The sequence below is a fragment of the Natrix helvetica genome (assembly GCF_964273705.1).
Source record: "Natrix helvetica genome assembly, chromosome: 3".
Lineage (NCBI taxonomy): Eukaryota > Metazoa > Chordata > Lepidosauria > Squamata > Natricidae > Natrix > Natrix helvetica.
In genome coordinates, this window is record NC_138549.1 from 143661016 (window position 1) to 143680399 (window position 19384).

Below are 19384 nucleotides of genomic sequence, written 5' to 3' on the forward strand. Positions count from 1 at the left end.
AGTTGTCAATATCAATGAACATTATTTGGATTCAATAGTGGAGTGCATGAGGTGAGCATAATGAAGTTAAGCCCAGATGAGACAAAAGCCAGGAAGAAGCTGACAAGGAGATTAGAGTTCAAATAATTATAGAAATGATAGTTTCTCCTAAAAAGCTAAGGATCATAGCTAAGGAGTTGTGCTTGAGAGGAATTATTATTGAGCAGCAGCATCCAATATGATCTCCCTCCACACCGTTCTTATAAAATCTTCACTTGCAGCTCATTGTTTTCCAAAACTCACTACAACAGGAAAAAATAATGCTAGAAGCTATATCTCTGGAGCCATTAGTTTATTATCGTTGCCAAGAAGGCACTGTGGATGTGTTGCCTTGCTGCTTTGCAGTTGCTTTGACACCTCCTTTGCTATTGTTCTTTAAGAGCATTTTACAGTAATACCGGTATTTGATTTTAAAAAAAAATTATAACAAGTGAAAATAATCAAGCTTAATGCTTTCCCATTATCAGTAGACAAGAGAGTACCTTGTGTAAACTCCACAGACCGATCTTAGCCTTCATCCCCATCAACAGTACCAAGTTTTTAATTAAAGAAGTATATAATTTTTTTTTCCATGGGCAACTGCATAGTCCCTTAATGAGGCGTTACAGCTCAAGCCACACAGGCAATATTAACTGTCTTTCCAGTGCTGGCTGAGCTAATGATTTCATATCCTAATACCCATCTGAGCAGCTGAGATGTTTTGCATTTTTAAAATCTAGCTGCTGAGCTGAAATTAATGAGGGGGAAAAGAAGGACTCCAAACAAACCATGGAGTGACGGATTAGTTCTACTGCACAGCGACAGCAAGACTTGTCATGGACACAGCCGCTGACCTTTATTGAAACAGAACTGTATGCAACAGATAAGAATATTTAACAACCATTAATGTCATAGTAGACAACATGGGCCAAAGTGACTCTATTGAAAATTCCACAGGAGATTGCTCAACCAGAAAATGTCAGCCTTCTCTTCATGTCAGAACCCTGCCTATGATTCTAGAATTAGTGGGGCAAGGGTGGCATAGAACATGAAAGCCAAAGACTCTGAAGAAACTTTGTGGCTGAATAAAACATCTACTTACTAAATTGGGCCTGTTTATTTCAAAATGTCACTCAAAACTTCACAGGAGGTTGGCAATTAAGCCTGGAGATAGAGTGAAGCCAGTTACCTCTGTGCTAACTGTAGGACAAGTACTGTATGATTCACCTCTCTTCTCTATGTGGCTCTTTCACGATAAAAAAAATTAGCAGGTAGCTTTTTGCAGTCATGATAGCTCTTTGTAAGATTCACCCACTGTGTCCATTCACTTTAGTGAGCTAAGAATTCTTTGTCTGAGCTGAATTTATTGCTCTTCTAATTAGAAGCAGTTCTTCAGTCATACGTCCTCCACCTGTGGAGTTTGGAGAAATTGGAACTCTTCTAATAGGAAAAGAGCAGGAAAAGAGCACCTATGGTGGCTTCATTGAAAAAAAAATATTATCTACTGACAAAAAGTGTGAATGGGGAAGACGTTACAGTATCATAACATGTGCAATTCGCATTCATTCCAAAGCTGCTTAGAACATCATTTGTTGGCTGAAAGGTAGAGTATGAATCCAGTTAAAACAAATGTTCCTTCCTGCTGTATAGTCCAACTAGCCCTGAAGCCATTTGGCAAACTGCTTCCCAAGCTTCAAATGTGATTATATGATAGCACTATAGCCCAACAAATGTTGCCTGTTTCATCTTACAAATCTAGTTGTTATCTACCAGAGTTAAACTGTTTTACCAGCCTTTCCCTTCTCCCAAAGAAATCTGCAATTTGTAGTTTTGAAGGCATGGCTTGCAGATCCAGCTATTTTCTTTGTCATTGTGAATTAGAGATAATGAAAAGTGTCTTTCTTTCAAGCTGAAAACTCCTGATAATTCTATGAGTACACATATGTAGTTTTCTTGAAAATATTACATTTTGTTACATAATATTGGTTTGACATTGTCTTTTATAAAAAAAATTGTCTTCAATCTAATTTGGAGTTCTGATATTCCATTGGGACCTCCCATCCAAATACTAACTGTTAAGTAAGTAAGCTCCCCATTAGGAGAGTGAGTATGCAGAGAAGCGTAATGAGAGTGGTATGCAATAACACACACAAACCAGCTTACAGGGACACTGAATAGTATAAAATATAGTAATTTACTATGTGGAAATAGACAGTTATTCAGAGTTCAGTTTACAGTCCAAGTCATACATGGTTCAGTCAGTCATTTATCAATATTCTCAGTTTAACACACAAAGTAGCTAACAGTAGCAAGACTCAGTAACTCACGATACAATATCCGATCAGCGTCTAACAGAGAGCTAACAGTCATTCTGGCTCCCTCTTACTGCTGCTTGAGGTAACAGCAACCAATTACATCTCTCTAGCATTTAAAGTAACAGATACATTTGTTACAATCATGGCTTATATACATTGCCAAGCCAAGAGTAGGGTTACATCCCTAACACTAACCTCTTTAGTTTTTCAAGTTCAGCCAAATGATTAGGTAGCTTGATTAGGAATTTAGTGGGAGATTCTCTGAAGAGGAATTAGTCCTATAAATCTCAATTCATTCACAGGAAGATCCCTGGTGGCATAGTGGGCTCTTGGTGGCATAGTGAGCTAACTCTGCTCACTGACAGGAGTTCGATCCAGCTCAAAGTTGACCCAGCCTTCCATCCTTCTGAGGTCAATAAAATGAAGACCATTTGTAAACCACTCAGAGAATGCTGTAAAGCACTATGAAGTAATATATAAGTCTAAGTGCAATTAACATGTTTCCAGCTTGTAGCCTCTTAGATTCTCAGAATACAACCCATGTGGTTGATTGAGGAATGAAATTCTACTGAAAGTTTTACTATCTTACCACTTCACTAGAATATATTCAAACAAAGAAATGTATTTATATCCTGCCTATCTTGTGTTTTATAAATAACTCAAGGAGACAGACAGACCTAATACTCCTTTTGCCTAAAGAATCTGAGCGTATGAGTGCAATTTCATTTCTCTTAGCTGAATCTTTGTCCCTCACTTTTCCCTTCCTCTTCCCTATTAAATTATGCAAGGCAAATTGTTGAAAGCTCTCTGTTTGAATTCCATGGGGAAATTGAGTTTGCTCCCCAGAGAACTAATTGGATTGGAAAACACATGCCTATTTTTACAGTCAGCAGAAATCTCTTTGCAGCTCACCTCAAGTTTCTTGACTGGAACTAATACAAACTGCAGAGTAAATGAATTACTTCTTTCAATGTAAGGCACTCCTGTCTTAGTTCTGTTGTGCAGCTGCCAGCTATTAATACTCAGTCAGAGTTAATAGACCTAATGTCACTACCAAAGTTTATCCAGTACTTTCAGTGGATAGGCTGCAGAAATCTAATCTGTCCCAGCTGGCTGATCATCCAGGTCCTGTTTGCCATGATGTTTTTGAAATATTTGGCAGTATTTAAGAGGCTATGAAGGGGGACTAGGGGAAAAAAAGCTATATAGCAGATGCCTTTGTGTGTGAAGGGAAGCGTAAGGGGAACATATCTAGTCCTTGTCATTTATGAGTTTATTCATCCATAAACCTGGGTTACACTATTTCTTTCTCCCACACTACTGCAATATATTTTCATAACCAATGTGAAAATCCTCATTTAAATGCATGCTTTTGGAAGTTTTCTCTTAAACATACACCTCAAAATACAATTTGATCATTTCTTTAACCTAAAATGTCCTTCAAGAACTCATTTTCAAGTATCCAATTGCTGCTGGATAATTGCAGTTTCAATTCATGCATAAGTTACTTTTCAGCATTGTAAAAAAAATCAAATGCTCCAATATCCCGAGTTCTGATTTCAATTCATGCTGCCTCAAAAGATCAAAAAGCAGATGTTGAAATAAACTCTTTCTAAAAGAACAGTGGAAACAAGTGCCGCCAACAAACCAATGGTTTGACTCAGCTTCATACAGTTACTTGAGACTGTGTTTAAAAAATGCAGATATTATTCACACTAAGTTGAAGATATGTTGTTTCTCTTACATTACAATGGCATGCCTTGAGTCAGGTAACTGCAGCTTTCATGTCTAATCCTATTCCTCCTGCATTTTTTTCTGTTATTACAATGTGATTACACTTTAGGTATTATTATTTTTTTGTTTCTCAAAACTTTAAGATGAAAGCACTAATGTCATGCAATCATTTTCACAATAGGTTCCTGCTCTAGCTGGGATATTCCATTTTGGTTATAAATTGAAAATTCTTAATCTAATTCTAGATTCCCAATGTATTGATAGGGCTACCAATTTACCTTCAAACATCTCTCTTGATGGCTACCAATCTGCTTCTCCGTATACTTTTTACTTTTTTTAAGGACGCTGACATGCTACAAGCAAAGTGCTGGCCTCCAAATGGGTGACTATATGCACATACCCCCAAAATGGCAAAAGCTAAGATAGTAAGGTAGGAATAGAATGGGAAGTTGTATTCTGTATCTTAATCTTTGTAATCAGTTATATCCTTCATGAGAGTTATTTTATGAATCAGAAAGCCCTCTAGCTGGAGATCTGCTGACAGCTTGTTGTCTTATTGTGTTCATCAGGCCCACAAAATGATTACCCATGGTCTACCTGAACATAGGCATATCTTGGCAAAGGATTTAATTTCCTGGGGGGGGGAACTCATGGTTTCCTTCAATCAATCAGAATAGAGCTGGGAGGGATCTTAGATGTATTCTAGTCCAGCTTTCTGCTCAAGCAGGAAACCATATACAATTTCAGGCAAGTGACCCTCCAGTCTCTTCTTAAAAGCTCCCAGTGATGAAGCATCCACAACTTCTGAAGACAAGCGGTTCAGCTGGTTAATTGTTCTCACTGTTAGGAAGTTTCTCCTTAATTCCAGGTGGCTCCTTTTCTTGATTAGTTTCTACCCATTGTTTTCTTGTCCTCGTCTCTGGTGTTTTGTAAAATAAACTGTACCCCTCCCCTTTGTGGCATGCTATCATGTCCCTCCCCCCCCGTCCTTCTTTTCTCTAGACTAGCCAAACCCAAATCGTGCAATCATTCTTCGAATGTTTTCCTCTCCAGGCCTTTAATCGTCTTAGCTGCTCTTCTTTGCACTTTTCCATCTCTTTTGTAATGAGATAGATAGATGGATGGATGGATGGATGGATGGATGGATGGATGGATGGATAGATAGATAGATAGATGATAGATAGATAGATAGATAGATGATAGATAGATAGATGATAGATGGATAGATGGATGATGGATGGACAGAAGGTAGGTAGATATAAGATAAGATAATAAGATAAGATAAGATAAGATAAGATAAGATAAGATAAGATAAGATAAGATAAGATATAAACCAAATTTCCATGCATATATATAAATATTTGTTCCATAAATTTTGTTCCAATCTGAGTTCTGCTTCGGCCTTTCTTTTGAATAACGCAAATGGAGTCAGCCTACCATGTGTTGTACAAATCTAACGCCTGCTTAGAATATTTGTTTCTTCAGACAACCTCTAGATGTTTCTGGATTATGACAAAATATAATAGACTTCACGTTTGGAACTTGGCATCAGCTTATGAAACAGATTCCGTATCTGAATTGGCAGTGGTAAATTCCTGGCTGAAACTAAGCAAATCCTTCTGTTTATTACTGTTGATGAGACAGCTTCCCTTCTGGTACTGGGAATATAGTCATGCTTATTTCCAAAATGAAGATGGGGTTAGGGAAGGAGAATGAGACATTCTGGACTAAATTTCAATTATGTAATGAAAGTGAAAAGTTATTTTCTTTTCCTCCACTGTATCCACTATCTGAGGTTTCTATGGAAGATTCCATAGCATAATAGGATGTTTCATAAAGGCCTAATGTGTTTTTAATTGTGATGGATGCAACAGTTAATTAATATTGCAGCTTTGTACTGATGGAAAAATATCATTGAGTTCTTCCATAGTGCATCTGACTGGCATAAAATTCATGTTATCACATTTACAAGAAGGGCCAGAGAGCATTGATGGCAATTGCTTTCTTACTAACTGCTTCCATTCACTTGTTGCTTTTTTTTTTTTACACAATACTAATACATCCTTTGAACTTTTGGCAGTCGTGTCATGTTTTCCTTAATTAATTTGGGAAATCATAATAATTATTGTTGTTGCTAATGTGTACAATAATTTATTACAAAGCATGTGAAAGGGCAGATAAAAATGTGTTATTTGTTGTCTTGTGTTCCCTGATGGGATGAAAAAGGAAAATTAAAGAAGTGTAACTCAAGAATGAAGAATTTGTCAACGGCCAGATGTTGTGGACTTTACTTTCAGTTCCAAATTGCTGTATGAGATACACACTCTTCCATATAATGTTACCCTCCAAAGAATTGTCTGAAATAATTTGAAGGCAGGTCCTTGATTATCAAACTGACATATTGAACTTGCACTTCACTTAATCAAAAAAGAAACATCCACTTTTTCTTCCTTGGACTTTCATATTTGGGCTGAAAAATCTGAACTCTTTTTATGCTGTTGTTGTTGTTGTAGCTATCTGATACCCGTCCAGATTTCTGTACCAGATTTCTGATACCCATCTTTAAAATCTGAGATGTTTTCTATATATCTGATTAAACACAGCATATATTATCTAAACCTCCTGAGTAATACTTGTCAATCTTTCCGTTATATCAATAGGGAGCCAATCTGTAATCAGAGAATGAACACATATTGCCAGTGTGAGATGGAATATCTGGGGTAGCACTGTCTTTGCATCAAAGCAGAACAATCTTCTATGCTACCCCCTGTGGTCAATAAAAACAATGTTTTTCATACATTGATAAATTCCAAATATTTGACATATGGCATTGCATTTTATTTTCTGCTTACATATCACCAAAATTACAAAGAACATGAACACTTTTGAACTCTATATCTCTTTCCAATATATGTTTACAGATTAAGGAATCTTGAACCAAAACAGGGGGAAAATAGAACAAGCTCATATCTGAAGATGGAGACGATAATGATTGTAGTCAGGTTATTATTGGTCTAGCTATGGCTTGATATTATTTCCAACCTTTTCTCCAAACTACTCAAAATTTCCACTACCGGTTCTCCAGAACTGGTCAGAACTTGCTGCAAGTACAGAAACACAAAAACACTAAGAAAATAAATAAATCTGTAGACATCCTCTCTTCATTTGCAACATAATGTGATACTCATAAGTATATATGTGACATCAAATAAAACAAACTTGAAAAGCATCTGTTGTCTCATCCTAAGAGATAAAATATCCTTTAAGATTCTTAACCAATGAATTGGTAATATGGTGTATGCGGCACTCCCATGTAGTTGTATCGCCAATTTTGCAGGTGATTCGGTGCACACACAGTATGTTTCTACTTGCTATCTAATCAGTCTATATTCTCCAGAATTATTACTTTTCTCTAGTTTTATTTTTATTTTTTCTTATTCTTAACCTACATATTGATTGCTATCCTTCTGGAACCCTGTCTTCCTTTTCCTTATCCTATGTTCCTTGGTTACTTAATTGATTTTATTTATCTGTTCAAAGCTTATATACTCATACTTTTACAGGTAGCCTTACAACCATTTGTTTAGCGACCACTCGAAGTTACAACAACACTGGAAAAAAAGTGACTTATGACCACTTTTCACACTTATGACCATTGCAGCATCCCCATGGTCACATGATCAAAATTTGGGCACTTAGTGACTGGCATGTATTTATGACAGTGGCCCTGTCTCACCCTGAGACACGGTATCTCGGGGTCATGTAATCTCTTTCCCAACCAGCTTCTGAGAAACAAAGTCAGTGGAGGAAGCCGGATTTGCTTGACAACCACATGATTCACTTGACAATTGTGGCCAAAAAAAAGTTGTAAAATGGGCCAAAACTCTCTTAACAACGGCCTTGCTTAGCAATGTAAATTTTGGGCTCAGTTGCGGTTGTGAGTCAAGGACTACCTGTATTATATATTTTATTCTTTTCCTATGCTATGCACTTACTGTATATCTGTGGTCTAGGTCAATGGTGGGATTCAACTTTTTTACTACCGGTTCTATAGGCATGGCTTGGTGGGTGTGGCATGGCTTAGAGCAGGGGTGTCCAAACTTTTTTCAAAGAGGGCCAGATTGGATGAAGTGAACATCCTGGAGGGCTGAACATTTTTCCGAACGTTCTTTGAACAATTACAATTAAATGCAAATGAATTATTTTATGCCAAGTTAATTGCAAATGGCATACTTTTCATTTCATAACATTAAGATCAACTGACAGCTGAGTTTTCACAATGTATTTTAAATAAATTTTAAAAAAACTTACCTGCACTAATGTGAAGGGTGAAACTGCCCCATTTTCCCAATGAATCATTATTTTGTTAAAGCGGAAGCAAAATATGTGAGTTTTGTTGTTGTTGTGCCCAAGGAAAGAAACCGGGAACTTGAGTTACCCCCTTCAATTCCTTCTCACCCGCACCTCTCTTTCATTCTCTACATCGCTAAGATGTTAATAAACTTCCCCAAAGTTTAGACGCGGCAAATATGCAAGCGCGCACAAACGTACGCTTATTGATACCCTTTAAAAACCTTCCGATATTTGTTTATAGCGGCTCATGTGAGCTTTAATGGGCCATCTCCTCTTTTTTCTTTTTTCTTTGGTCTCTTCAAGCACAGAAGTTAATGCGTGGCTGAATATTTCCTCCTTCCTTCCTTAAAAAAAAAAAAAAAAACCAACCCACCTTGGGGGAAGGTTCCTTGCTTTTCACCTGCCAGATCTCTCCGAGCCCGGCAGAGAAGCTACAAGTATCCCTTTGCCCCGTGCTTCACGTACTATGCCTGCGCCGCCTGGTAGTTTGCCCATTTCGCAGCCTGTGTTGCGAAGGCTACGGCGCACGTTCTTCGGCGATACCCATGAGGCTTGGTCTCTCGTTTCCTCAAAAGGCGCCCTTTCTCTCCCCCCCCCCAAGGGAGACAGAAGTTTCCCCCTTTTCTTTGGTATGAATGTGGCCCGACCAGTTTACAAGCAAGTCGCCTTGCCTGTTTTTAGGCTGGCCTGTGGATGACAGGTACCTTTGCTGTAGGACAGAGTTTCTCAACCTTGGCGACTTTAAGTCCTGTGAACTTCAACCCCCAGAATTCCCCAGCCAGCTTCCGATGCGGCCCTCTCACCGCCCTCCCTCCTGTGGCAGACAGTCTTCTGCTTGCTGCCCTCAATCAGAAGGGAGGGCCGTGGAGGGCCGCATTTACACAGAGCAGGGAGGGCTGTTAGAGGGCCGTATTAAACGGACTTTGGACATGCCTGGCTTAGAGGGTGTGGCATGGCTTGGTGGGCATGGCATGGCTTAGTGGGCATAGCAGGGGAAGGATACTGCAAAATCCCCATTTCCACCCCACTCTAGGGGAAGGATACTGTAAAATGCCCATTCCCTCCCCACCCCACTAACCTGCTTTCCAGCTCTGTTCCCTTGTGCAGGGCAACAAAAGAAGAACCAGCCGATCAGCTGTGACTCGGGAAGCAGTGAATAGATAAGGGGTGGGGCCAGTCAGAGGTGGTATTTGCCGGTTCTCCGAAATACTCAAAATTTCCGCTACCGGATCTCCAGAACCAGTCAGAACCTGCTGAATACCACCTCTGGTCTTCGTGGATGGGGAGGAGATGACTTGTTTCCTTCCCTACCCAAGTCTCAGAGGATTTCATGCACCTTATCTATCTTTGGATCCCTCTTTTTTGACCGTTTCTGTTTCTGCAGAGTCCCTGTCCATTGCTGGCATTGCAAGATCGCTGCTGTTGCATGACTTGTGTTTCTGGCTGTTACCGGGATTGTTCCGCTGCTGTATTTATTTCCTAACTTATGGGTGGAAGATATCAGCTTCTGGGGCTGGTTCTGTCCCTTTTACTTCCTGTGGTTTATGTACTGCCCTGACTTTTGCTGAATTGGTACAACTGACTTTACTGACTTAGCTAGGCTGGCTGTGCTGGCTTGATCCAGATTGGCTTTATTGCTGCGGCTGTCATGAGAGAAAGGAGGAGGTGTTGCTGGTATTTCCCTGGGCTTTTTCACCTCTTCCCATTCCGCCCCTGTGTTTCATTTAGCCTTCCTGTCCTTTCTGCCTCCACACTGCTCCTGCAGCCTCCTGGAGCCATTGTCAAATCTGTTTTTGTACTAGCTCGTATCTTCTCTTCTTCTCCTGTACTTTACTAGGCTGAATTTTCTTTACACTGCTATTTTATGGCTGTCTGTTCCAGCTACTATACTCCACATCATGGAAAGATGAAATAGCTTTAAAGGAGGAGACAACATTGTTTCTCCTTTGTTCCATATTTCCTACTACATATCTCCCTATTTATGTTAACGAGATTCAAACAGCTTGACACAATGGTCAGATTCCACTCTATTCCCTACAATGAGTGTCTCTGCATTTGCGGAGTGGCAGAGGTAGAAGACCTGCTCATATCCTATTTGATTTTTGCTTGTATAAGAGGGTGAGAGACAGGTACCTTGGTCCATATACCAAACAAATGACCCATTGGGATCCCCATATCAAACAACTTACTTTATGTGCAGCCAGAACCTGAAAATAACACATAACACAGCACAGTACTTAAACAAAATGGTTTCATTGAGATCTGCATACGTGGGACTGATTGGGGTAGTGTCAGGGTTCTAAATAGCATCCAAAAGTAAATCAGAGTCCAAGGCAAAGGATTCCTCAAAGTTCCAATTTATTAAGAGAGCCATGTTGGCACATCTGGGAAAACCCAAATCTGAAAGCTTCCAGGGTTTCCCTCCCAGTTGAAAGTTCAAGATCCTGCCCCCACAAGTCCATCACATGGTCCAATCTTCCACTACCATGCTGTCAGTTTCTACCCATCCAGTTCTGGCCAGGTGCAGAGACAAAGGATGACCTTGGCTTTCTAGAAAGAATGTTATTATGGTTACATATCACCCAACTCTGTATAATTCCCCCTCCCACTTTCCCACAATGGAAAATGAATAGTAGAAAGTGTGGCAGGCCTGAAGTCCAAAAGAAAAGATGGTTTGCAGATTGTAAGGGTGACACCGATATATAATTTTATGTTGTTTGATTCTATTTTATATATTTATGTATTAAATTATATTGGAGCTTATCCTACAACTATTGTATTTTATCTTATTCTTATTTTAAATTGTTTGTGTAAGATTTTATTAGTGATATGTGTTTGAACCTTGTGTTTTGATATGGTCTATAGGCTAGTCAATAAAGCTATCATATCATATCCTACATATCTCCCCCTTTAAATGATCAAGGTACTCAGCTGACTCATGGGTGATGGTCCCTCTATCTTTTTACCACTGTGACAATAAAAGTCAGCCAGAAAGTTTTTTCTCACTTCATATTCCACACTAATCTAAATAGCTGTATGGTTAAATGTTATAAGGGGATCATGAAATTAGTATCATTCTGGCTGGTCTGCTATCAATCCTAGTAAAAATATACTGGTTCTGGAAAACATATCTCTACATTCATCTTATATGAAATTTGGGGAACCTTATCTTGTTCTAAAAGTACAGGTGGACGTGATCATTCTATCCTTCTAAATTCATTCCGACAATGATCAAATGAAAATATCTTTAACTTTATACGCAACAGGTACCTATAGATCACAACTTATTTGATTACATTCAATGATTGGTTATAGATTGTGTTTTTATTTGTTACAGGTAAATCTAGATTTGTTAAGGAATACTACACCAGTTTATCCTCCTCATCTAGCGGGCAAGGAGGATTGAGGGATTCATATCTAAAACACCAATCTTGGTGAGTAATTTGTCATATTTCAGTGGAATGCTGTGAGACATATTTGTGTTCCAGATGAGCACTTCATGAGATTACATAATCTTCAACCAAATAGTCTGGATTTAGTTTAAAGGAGGAGGCTTGTTTTATTTTTGTTCCTCCGCATTTTAGTGAAGAAAGCAACTTTAAATTTCTCATGTTGGTATTGGAAACATGAATCTTGAAAGATTAATTTAAAGCAACACATATACAGAAGTATCGTGAAATGGATTCCATTTTTAAAGTCAATTAAAATAGCTAATACAAATAAAATGACTAGGCAGAAAATCCATTATTATGTTGGGAAGTCTGTTTTAATAATTGTATACTTCTTGGCTTTCTTGTTTTCTACATTTTATGCTTATAAAATGCAATTGATCCTTGCATGCAGGCTGGGGAATTCTGGGAGCTGAACTCCAAATCTTAAAGCTTTCAGTTTGGAAAAACTGCACTACAGGATGAAGGTCCTCTATCATGCTGGTCCAGTGCAGGTTGATAGATAGATGCTTTTCAACTTCCCAGTCTAAAGCTGAAAGAGGGTGACCAACCCAAGGTCATCCATCCAGGCTCTGAGCCTAAGGAATACAATCACATTCTCCCAACTACCAGTCCAACATCTTAACCACTACACCAAACTGGCTCAGAGAGACAGAGCTATAAATCATTTCTAGTTTCTGGAAGAATGGTTGACCTCCAGGCAATGCCCTTTATTGTTTATGACTCAGACGCAAAGTCTAATCACAAATTAATTCAAGCTTTAATTATTTGTCTCTGACATTTATTATCTGTATCTCATTATTCTGTTCTCATACATTTAGTACTACATTGTTTAGCTTTCCAAGCCATGTCCAGCCTATAACCGCCTTAGCACCCAATGGTCATGAATAGAAATGACATTTCAGAAATGTTTAGAAACATTTGGACATGGATAGAAAATATCCATGTCCACCTCATATCCACATAACTCAACTGAGATTTCAGGACTATTTAGAAGCAATAACTTATTCCAAGTAAACTTTACCTTGCAATGTTATGCTCTCAATTATTTTGATTCCCTAACCCTCACTGCTCCTGCAGACTTGGATATTACTCTCAGAAATTTGCATCATAATGTGGGGTTACAGTGTTGGAATTCATTGTTGAAATGTATTTTTATGCAACAGTTTTATAGCCAGTAGATGGTAGTGTTTACAAGTTTGGATCTATGGTATATACTCTATGCTCTTTTGTTTTAAGAAGAGTTTTCTGTTTCCTGTTACAGTTAAGTAGTGGAGCAGTAAAGCACATGGTGACTGTACTCTTTGTTCTGTATGGTGCTTTATGTAAACATAATTTCTAACATACAGACGTAAGAAAATGTCCCTAAATTTGGCAGTCATTTTCACAATAATGGAAGGTCCATGTAAAGGGTTGCAGTATTAAGATGGAGCAAGGAACATATTTGTTTCTGCCTGCACCCTACAAAAATCCCCAGATCCTTCCAAATTATAAATAACTGCTGAGTCACAACCAAAATCTTTTCCAGGTGGCCTCAGGCTATGGATTAGCTGCTAAGAATTATCTAACAGAAGACAGCATTAGTCAGTAAAGTAAATAATGCTCTCAAATGGCTCCTTCATTTCTTGGGCATCCACTTGCAATTGGCATCTGCTTGATAACTTGAAAAAAGATAAAGGTCCTCACATGGAGGATGAGAAAAGGAAGAACTATATAAGCAGTTAGAAATAATCATGTAAATGTTATCAGTATTGTTGGAAAAGAAAAATCTAGTGTTTTTAACCATAAGAAGAAAAAAGAAGAAAGGCTGGAGGATAATATGACCTCTCCTTTCCTCTTCATTTTGCAGGTCAAAGTAGTTATGCAGAATGTTTAAGCCATCAAAAAAAAAGGGAAGTAAGAAAGAAAGAAAAAGCCCTATTGCAAGGCCAGGAAATAAAACAGAATCTAGAATTTGGTTTACAGTCATCACATCTGCCAAGATAATTTATGTTTCAAGACACTTTATACGTCAATATTTTCTTGAATATGCACTGAAAGACTGATTGATAAGGATTTAGCCTGGATTTTATTACTGTTTTGGTACAACTGTACTAGAAATAGTGTTATAAGAAAAGCATCTTAGTTTCCCAGATGGGAACCTGCTGTTTATTAAATGGATCCAGCAAAGGAAATACTAATCTGTATGTGTGTGTTTGATTGAAGTCCTATCTACCTATTCTCTATAATTTAAAACAAGCCCCGTAGGGATAACTCCGTTTAGCAAGCTGGTTTATGCAAAGGAAAGTTCCATAAGACAGAACTATTGCACTGCAGTGAAGACACAGTGCAGGTGTCTGGCAGAAGATCACTGTTTTATTAAAAATAAAATAAAGGAAGGCACTTTTAGTAATTAGTCATGAAACACAATTGCTAGCTAATGCCCAGTTTAATTACTACATGGGGTTGTTGAAAGGTTGGACTAGGACTCATTTATGGTGCTTTGAAAAACCATTTATACCAACTTGGAAAGATGGGATATAACAAGTAGTCCTTTACTTACAACTACAATTGGGCCTAGAATCTTGGTTGCTAAGCAATATAGTCATTAAGTGAGATTTCATGTGACCACTTTGCTTAGCGACTGCAATCCCGGCACTTCCAGTTGCCATTGTTAAGTGAAAATTGTGAGACATTAAGAGGGGCAAAGTCCCAGGTAGGACACACAGGAGTGCCTCAGGGAAGGTGCGGGAGGCTTGACTGAATGGGAGTGGCTTGGCAGTCATGTGACTTGGTGGGCATGGCCAACTTGTAAAATATAGTGAAACTCACTTAACAACGCTCTTGCTTAGCAACCAAAATGTTGGCTCAGAAACTCTGGCATTTGAAGCACACAAGTCTTAAAACTGTTAAATTACAAGAGCCTTGCACCCCTAACCCTTTAGAAAAAAAAACCCAGGGGTGTTCAAACTTGACAGCTTTAAGACTTGTGGACTTCAACTCCCAGAATTCCTCCTCCTGGCTCAGGAACTCTGGCATTGAAGTGTGCAAGTCTTAAAGCTGCCAAGTTACAAGACCCTTGCACCCCTAACCCTTCAGAAAAAATACCCCAGGGATGTTCAAACTTGACAGCTTTAAGACTTTAAGGTTTAGATAGGACTCTTAGAGGCGAGCAGGGTGATTGGTGAGCCAGCCAATCAGTGAGCAGCGGGCTGGGAAAACGTGGTGCGGACGGGCGGGGGGAGGGAGCTGGAACCGGTTCTAAATGGTACGGTAGATTTGTGGAACCTCTTCTATAGAAGAGGTTAGAACTGGCAGGAACCTACCCCTGCTCATGACTCACATCATAGCTAGGCAGGCCAACACCATTCTGCAAAGTCCCAAATGCCCCCACTGACCTTTAGCATTTTTCTCCCATTGCTGGCAGGCACATCCAGCCTATGTGAGGAAGCTGCTGTCTGTGCCTGACCTTCTTCCTGAAGCCATCTTCTGCCATTCTCCAAACACCATTGCTTCTCCAAATTACACACTGTTTTGGAAGCCTCATTCCCAACTGGCATGCACATCTGGGGGGGGAGGGGATGAAGCTTCTGAACCAGGGCATTATTTATGCCAGAAGGAACAGCATGAACAGCTTGGAGAATGGTAGGAGGTGGTCTCAGGAAGAAAATCTAGAGTGGCCAGCTGCTGTCTCACATAAACCAAGTGTGTCCCTCAGTGGCAGGAGAAAAGGCAGAGGTCATGGCAGAGACTGGGTGGTGGGTTCAATTGGGGCTTTGCACTACTGGTGAGGGGCTTAAGGGGTTGGAGTAAAAGCCTGGAGGTATTCACAATGGTTGTAACTTTGGGCATGGTTGTAAATTGAGTTTTCACCTCTGGGTTGTAATTTCAAATAGTCTCTTAACAAATTGCCATAAATCAAGGAAGGAAGTATTCCCAAGACCAGAATAATGCTTGGTTTCACTGTCATTGTGAAAATCATCCAACCCCCCCCCCCCAAAAAAAGAGGTATTTACTATGGCCAACCATCAGCTGCATTACCTAAATAGATTTGCAGTTTCTCAGCTATAAGATTAGAACTCATAGGAGATTGTAATCTCCATTTGATAATGTTACTGCTTAAATCAGTCTAATTTAGACTCTTAGAGCATAAATCCCATAATATCTTGCTACTCAGAATCTGGGTCTGATAAGAATTGAAGTCCAGAATATCTGAAGAAGAGCAGGCTTTCTTTCGTGGCCATGTAAGAATAACTTATCAGATTTAACTCACTTGTATATAGCCATATAACTTCTTTGTTGATGTAACTGAATTAAAAGTAGAAATAACAATCTTATGGACAGCTGGTTCAGTATCAGTTGGAAATTTAAAAGAAAATAGAAATGAAAATAATAATCCTTTTAAATATGTGCCCTTTTGCCTGACTTGTCAGAAGATACATGATAAAAAGTGACTGATAGTAACTTTACTGATGTATCAAGCATGACATGTGGCACAAGAAATACAAAGACAGAAATGATGAGAAATGTGCAGACAGATGCTTTTGGCAGCAACATTTTCAGAAGAGCATTTCATTCTTGACAGGCCTGTATCTCTTTTTAATGAATGGCAGTATTTGTGTCCACAAATTTGCATCCTTAATTCAGGGTTTTGGTGTGCTTTTTTAAATATCCAGAGTAATAAATGAATAGTTAACCTTCCATGACCAATGGGACCAGAATTTCCATTGCTAAGTGGACATTAAAGGAGTCACCCCTGGTTTTATGACCTTTTTTGCTGTGATTGTTAACTGCATCACTTGGTCTTTAAGTGAATTCAGTTTCTTTCATTGTCAAAATCCTTCTTGGAAGATTGCAAATGGCAATCATGCAACCCAAGGATGCTGCAACTGTCATAAGTACATGCCAGTTGCCAAGCACCCAAATTTTTATCATGTGACTGAGGGGATGCTGCAGCAATTGTAAACGTGAGGAAATGGTTGTAATTCACTTTATCCAGTGCCATCATAATTCAAACAGTCATTAAATTAAATTGTCATAAATCAAGGTCTACTGGTATGGTCATTTCCTTAATGTGCATAATTATATATGCAGTTTCTTTAATGTAGGAGTTTTTTTTCAATATAACCAATCTAATAACTATTTGAAACATATATAGTATGTGTTCTTTATAACAATCTTTATCTTTTTTTTAAAAAAAATCATCCATTATAGGTACTGTATTTTTTGCTCCATAAGACGCACTTCCCCTCCCCCCCAAAAAAAGTGGGTGGAAATGTCTGTGTGCAAAACACGGTATCTCGTTTTGTTGTAACTTTCCCCAGATCATTTTTTGTACTAATGTTGAGATTAATTGAAGCTCTGTAATTGTACTTGTTGCCTGTCTCTGCCCCATCAAAATCTGTTTTGGCAGATTACCTTATGTCATACCCATTAAATTTTGTAGCAGATTTTTTTTTACATCTGTACTCTTTGCAAACATTTGAAGTATGAGTTACTCATGTTAGGGGATTCCAAACATGTGGTGGTTGTGCCAAAAATGCCAGTTTATATCTCCACTACTGCAACGAAAGTACTGCATGGCTTATATACTAAGACAGAAATGTTAACACTGTGAAGCTCACTAAAATTATTAGTGGTGTCATACCATGATCTTAATTGGGCAGCATTTCTGCTGTCTTCTATGTAAAATAATATACTCTCACTCTACATGACATACTGGTTTTAAGGCATTTTTTAAGATGTACTAGCATTATTCAAGAAAATTCATTCTGGAGAAATGAATATCTCTCCATTGCATTTTAAGGGGGGGGGGGTTGATTTTTTTTATTAGGGTATAGAGTATTACAAAATACAAAATACAAATGAATAGAAAAACAATGGGGGGAGGGGAAGGGGAAGTGAAGTGAGGAAAGATAGGAGGGAGAAGCACTGACTTACCATTCTCTCTGGTACAGTAAAATAAGGCATTAACATCAAGAGTAGATTAGATCTTTAGAGAAATGACTTGTTCATACAATTATGGAAAACATTGCAGTTTAATGTTGAACATAAAATGGTTCACAGCAACAATTCTGGAGTAAAATATTTTGGGTCCATTTCCAAATATATTGTGTATTTATTTATTAAATGTACATAAAACCTATCTCCCCATTAAGAAGATTATAGCACTGGAGATAGGTTTTTCTGTTTGAAGAAATAATATATAATAGTTCAAGGGACCTTTCACTTTAAGGCAGGATGAGAAGTGCCATTTTACCCCACATATTTAATTTTTAATAGTAATATTGTTGCTGGTAATACCTTAGTAGCAGCAACACTGGCACTCAACCCAACAAACCAACTCTCTAGACCCACTCAACTAGGTACTTCCCATCAGTCTGAGAAGGCATTCAGAATCATGCTAGAAAATGTTTTGTTCTAAGAATATCCAAAAAGTTACACACAGAAAGAAACTTGGTGGGGCTGTAGCAGCTATGAATGAACTATATGAATTAAGAATAACCAGAAGAATTGATCTGGACAGCAAGGCAATTTATCATGGCTGACTCTGTCAAATGAATACACATGAACTGAACTTCCTGTTTTAAGGTGTGACAACCTTTTCAATATACAGTTCATTTATTCTCTTTTACTACGGAGGTGCATGTGTCTTTAGTCTTCTTTCTAATCCAAAGACTATGGTAAATAGGAGCACCTAAGCTTTTATTCATGGCCAATAGCCATGGGAGGATTGAAGGGGTATATTTATGAGATGATACATTCAACAGAGATAAGTTCAAATTTTTATTCAATGCAGAAAGGCTTCAGTGGATACACAGCACTTAGAGAATCTCTGTTGTAATCTACAAAATCTTTATTGTATAGTTTAAGTATAGGCATATACACATGCATAGGCAGTTTTACTCACCTTTCCCATTACAAATTAGCCAAGTTTGCATCACACTTGTAAGACAACATGGCAAGGTCTGATGATACCATGAAAAAACACTGAAGTCCCTTACAATCTTCCTTTTAATCTCTTGCAAACAGCATTTGCATATTCCTTTCTACATCACCTCAGCCCATTGTTGATTGCTACAGGACCGGCCTCATAACAATTCAGAGGAGCACTTCAGAACATGGTCTGCTCTTGACTAGTTTTCTTATGGTTTGTTGCAGGACAATACTTGCCCCTGGTATCCAAGTTAGTTGCTTCCGTGCTTTTTACCATCCTCTGCAGACCTGCATTTTTCCTCAAAATTCCCATTCCTCTGCATCTCCCAACATTTTACTCTTGTTTTGAAGGATACATTTAAATACTGAACTGATTGAAGGAGTTTGATTTATTTATTATTAAATTCATATGCTATCCATCTCACTAGGCAAAGTGACTCTTTATTATTGCCCTAAAATGGTACTTGGAGGAAACCCAAATGAAGTCCAACCTGTAACTCTTTAAAATACCTGAAAAAGTTGGAAACTCAGGAACGATTAAAGATGCATAAAATATGGACTGACTGTTTAAGGGGAAAAAAGGAAAACAAGAGGTGGGGA

At 38.4% G+C, this 19384-nt stretch overlaps 1 protein-coding gene across 3 annotated transcripts in view; it reads left to right on the forward strand.

Moving 5' to 3' along the window:
• Nucleotides 1–19384, forward strand: part of RALY (RALY heterogeneous nuclear ribonucleoprotein) — a 256203-nt gene that overhangs the window by 79990 nt on the left and 156829 nt on the right. For all 3 annotated transcript variants that reach the window (XM_081948651.1, XM_081948653.1, XM_081948652.1), the window contains exon 2: nucleotides 11758–11854. The gene's annotated coding sequence lies outside the window, so the exon portion shown is untranslated. The remainder of the gene's footprint in view (nucleotides 1–11757; nucleotides 11855–19384) is intronic.